The sequence below is a fragment of the Brienomyrus brachyistius genome, chromosome 16 (assembly GCF_023856365.1).
Source record: "Brienomyrus brachyistius isolate T26 chromosome 16, BBRACH_0.4, whole genome shotgun sequence".
Lineage (NCBI taxonomy): Eukaryota > Metazoa > Chordata > Actinopteri > Osteoglossiformes > Mormyridae > Brienomyrus > Brienomyrus brachyistius.
Genome location: NC_064548.1, coordinates 19145737 through 19150715, shown reverse-complemented (window position 1 = coordinate 19150715; position 4979 = coordinate 19145737). Strand labels below are relative to the sequence as shown.

Sequence of the window (4979 nt, the reverse complement as noted above, 5' to 3'; positions counted from 1 at the left end):
AAGGAGGCCTAGCCGTGGTATAAATTTCCCCATTATGCTCGCAGAGTATAAAATTCAGTTCGAGATCCTAATTGTCTGCAACTGGCAGTTTTAACACTCACTAAGTGTGCAGCTGTTAAAGGCGAAGTGTTCTCACATAACTGTCAGAGAGGAGAACAAAGGATCATGCATGGAGAGCCTGGCATTTCCGGCATTACACCTCGTCAGCATTTACGTCTCAGAGCAAACAAAGAGGGAGGGGAGGGCTTCAGGTCCGCGGAGTTAGACACACATGCACTCCGACGCACACAGTTAATTAATCTCTGCAATAATAAAAAGTCACAATTTCAGGAAGTATGTAACAGCTGCTACTGGATTTCAGTGTTAGTATGTTTGACATATTTAATTAGAATTTTCCATTTGCACAAACATGGGTGTTCTATTTTATATATTATTTCTAGAATAAAAGTGATTTATGTTTTATGTCATTTGTCGAATGTTTAATGCTGATATTACCACCCATTTCCCAATTATGTTGAGTCTGCAGCCTGTACCACTAAGCAGAGCTCACAAAGCACAGGGTGACTTGGATCACACGCCAGTTCTTTATACACTTTGTTCAACTCAAGACCTCCACTTCACTGCAAATTTCTGGATTGTAGGAGGACAGCAGAGTACCCAGAGAAAACATGGAATGCACAACGGCAAAGAGACACCAGCCAGACCGTAATCGCAGAAGCTGTGAGGCTGCCGTACCGCACGCCACACCAGTATGCCAGCCCAGTTCATCTAATTCCAGCTATTTTTTCAGCTACTTTCCCTGGTCATGGTCACCAGGATACAGGGCACAAGGCTGAATGCACCCTGGATGGAATGCCAGTCCATCTGAGGACACACACACACACACACACACTACGGGGAATTTGGAGATGCCAATTAACTTGATTTGGCTGCCTTTAGACGGAAGAGGAAGAAACTCATGTAACATGGGAAGAGCATGTAAACACTACAGACACCAGGAACAGGAACAGGATTCAGAAGCTTGAGCTCCTGTGCTGCCCACATCTCCCTTTAATCAGATATTTAGTGTAGGCCTCACAATTTATAATAACAATAATAATAACAATAACAACAATAATAACAATAACAACAACAACAATAATAATAATAATAATAATAATAATAATAATAATAATTATTATTATTATTATTATTATTTTGTAGTGGTAACAATAGTAAAAACCGAATGTATTAGGACGATAATACATCTACAGCATAGTCCTGACTGGACAGATCCAAATGCTTTCAACAGAGCATAAAACAGGGTAGGACCGCGCTGGAGTTAGAACAATAGAGGCGGTGCTCCCCCTGCTGGTAGTTTGCGATAATTCTATTTGAGTCTTTCCCAGTGAGACTTTCGTTTCCCAGAAAGGGAAAAGCTCATTCATATCCAGCCTGCTGTAATTAAAACACCCCATCAATACTCACACATTCTTTCTATTTCGTGGAGCACACTGGAGTTTTACTGTTGATCTCTATCCTGACAGTATTACTTGCACATTACAAACATTAACATTTCTAGGAAGTGTCTGGAATAAGATGACAGGGGGCCCCGGGATTAACCTTTTCCTCTGGCCTCCAATTCTCACAGGTACCACCTGAAGCTGCCAGGATGACAGAAGAAACAGAGGAGAATCCAGGATATGTGCTGCTCCAATGCTGTACGAGCTCCTTTTCAGTATGTCTATCTGGTACAACTCTATAGAACATCCACTGGACTTGTGTTACTCTTGAAAGACAACAAACATAAACTCTTATTACTGCAATTCACATCATCAGTCAACCCCTGCAAAGCTAACAAAAAGGAGAGATTTAGTGCAATTTACAGGGAGCTGAAAAAAACATAAAAGTCTTTAAATGTGTATTTTGGGGAAATCCACGACCCCTACAAAGAAGCTGTAAATAGTGCAACAAATGCAATTATTAGAAGGTGAACATAAAAAAGACAGCTGACATATAGACAGTGACATCTGTACGTGGCGGAAATCAGCTGGTGTTTAACCTGAATTAGCATTAGGTTCAGTCATGGGAACTCTCTCAACCTAAAGCAGAAAATTCTGGAATTTATTTCACAATCTGTTAGGCTCTATCTTGTTGTGGTTGCCGGGAGGCTCTTTTGAGCGATTTTAAAGTGTTTATTGTTTTAGCGCATTACCAGACATATGGTCAGCTGTCACACTGGCATAACCGAGTGATCAAAGGCGGGATTCATGTGTAATTGTTCCCCACTGGCATGCTACCCCCGTCACGATCAAGGCATCAGCAGGTGGTAGAGGGACAGACAGGGGAATGGCTTGGAATCATAATGGAACCGTGTGAGATCCTGTCTAAAAATGAACCATGCAGCACGGCCAGAGCTCTGAGGAAACCGCTTATTATGGGCTGGAGCTTTGAGTGTTACCAGGGAGGTGTTCAGCTGGTGCCCTCTTTTGACTGTACTTTTACGTTTTTTTTTTTTTCTTTTTTGGAAATATATATATAAAAAATGTGATTTTCTATTAAAAAAAGGAGGGAAATTGGCACGAGTGCCGCATCATCAGCGGTGACTGTAGTGCTTCGTGTTAGTGCTGTTACGCACACATGCACTGCTCGACTGACCACATGTGCCACCCGACACGGGTCGGCACAGAGCATGCGGTTGCCATGCCTGATCCTCGGAGCCGTAGCAGGCTGAGCCAGGGGACTGCAGCTCACTGATTGGACAGTCTCCCTGCCAGTTCCCTAAGGGTGAGCGGGCCTGATGACGGGTGCAAACAGGGGCCATCGAGGCTGCACGTCCTCCTTTACTCTGCTGTCAGACCAAACTCTGCCGTTGTCATGTTGTTGAAAATTACCATAAAGCTATTGACTGTTACTTGTCACTATTTACACAGGGCTAAGTCCCCTTCATTGTTCACTTTACCACCCCCCATCCACCTCCCCCTTGTTCCCCTCTCTTTAGATGGCTGTTGAAGATTCTTTAAGCAGACAGTGTGGAACCAATTGGTGCAAAAGAAGGCAGAAGGTTCAGTAACTTTTAACAAGGTTCCTGTTTGAATTTGCTCCTAATGGGGGGGGTCAAGCTCTGACAGGGGGTTTTTTATTCGCAAATTCAGGAGTGCTTAATAGGTGATGCCAGTCTTAATAAAGTTAGTTATCACAGGTAGGAAGGAATGACTGTGGCGCGAGGCAGACTGCCCAGTGCGTACCCCAGCCTCATCACATACGCTGCCTCCCGGGGTGACTCTTACCATTTAAGAAGTTACATGATAGATGTATCAACTGAGTCGCGGTGAAAAATTTTTTATCTACAAAATATCCCAAATAACCAGTTTGGAAGGGAGGAAATTAAAGAGTAAAATAAGTCTTAGGCAGTCAAAGAGAATATTTAAGGCTAAGTGTACTGGGTTGTAAGTGTATATTTGCTCAGAACAAAAAAAGACAACTTAAAGACAATTAGAAAATACGCAAATTAACAGTAACACATAAAAAACAAACAAGAATTTCTTCAGTTCTCCCAAAAGTCACTCATATCTGGTTGGATGGCGAGATGAACGTGGTTTCAGATCCCAAACCTCTCCTCAGGGGCACCTCAGCCATTCCATGTTTTTGTTACATTCTCCACCAGCTCGATTAATTAATTCATTCATTCAGGAACTCAGTAAGGTATCGAGTAACCAAACAAAGTGGGGTAGTGATCAGTCAACAAATACACGGATGTGTTGGACGGCTGCTGCAAATACTGGGGTGACTTTAGGGGAGTTTTTGAAATGGCTGAGCTGACGCACTTTGACAGACCTGTCGTCATAGTTCTACACCGACACGAAGATCATTTGAAAACCATTTTCTATGACTGCTTAAGACTTTTGCACAGTACTGTATTTGTCATGATACCGAGACCTGTGTGTACCTGTGAGTTTATTGACATCTCTGAGAGAACAGAAGAATAGGCGCTAGACCGTCAGGAGATGCTGATGTAATCCACACAGCCGCACGCGCCTAGGCGAAAACGTCACATGGCCTCCCCAGCTCTCCGCAGGGGGTCTTTCCTACTTTGTGCTTCCCGTCTAACTCCATTTTCTGTATTTGATTACATAGTGTAAATGCCAGGTAAAGGAACTGTGAAGGTCGTGGGATTCAGCTCATACACCTCCGCAGAAAAACTATCATTGCTGATTTATTTTTGGTCCAAGTTTCAGATTATAATGACAATCTTCTTAAGCAATTTATTATGTTTATTTTATAACCCCTATAAAAGCCAAATATTAGCCCACTGCCCAATCATCCCTTTCTATGCAGACTTGTCTCGAATGGGTTGCATTAAGCTGCACGCATATAACGTCACAATTTATACGTAGCCGCCATTTTACCAGGGAATGCTGAAGAGGTCATCCGTTTTTCAGTTGCAGAAAGTTCGGTGTTTCTTTTCAATGTTAAAGAAAGTTTGGTGTAAACAAATTTATAGCGAGTGTTCAGGACTATAGAAAACTTCAGGCAGAAAGGACCGAGCCATTTCTTCATAACCATTAGATGGAAATAATCTACCACCACAGTTAAAAGTCTAAATACGCACGCAATGAGGCACAATGTAGAGCATGCACAAACTCCAAGGAACTATTCTAGATATGCGCTCGAAAAAATAAAAATGGGACCAGCGGCTGTGCTGCATATGATCTGCAATGTCAAGTTCACGAGTCGGGTCTCCCTTTTACACAAGATCAGTGGCTATATAAAACTCTTATGTTGAGCTGGTTCAAATTTAAATTTGTCCTTAGGAAGAAAAGTAGCTAGTCTGATTTATCGCTAATGAAGACTTCCGTATACGACAAACCACAAGACGCACAGCCTGAGCACGCCTGTTCACATTAGCTAGAATGCCATAGCAGGCTAGCACGGTAATTCACGAAAACACTGCTGTTTGCTAATTGGTCTATTTTCTCTCCTATACCGACATTCAGTCA

General features: G+C 42.5%; 1 long non-coding RNA gene across 1 annotated transcript; it reads left to right on the top strand.

The window, feature by feature from the left end:
* Positions 1 to 512: 512 nt before the first annotated feature.
* On the top strand, positions 513 to 4462 carry LOC125709527 (uncharacterized). The gene is made up of 3 exons (XR_007382745.1): positions 513 to 720; positions 1631 to 1717; positions 2981 to 4462. It is a non-coding gene; the product is annotated as an uncharacterized LOC125709527 (long non-coding RNA).
* The last annotated feature ends 517 nt before the right edge of the window (positions 4463 to 4979 follow it).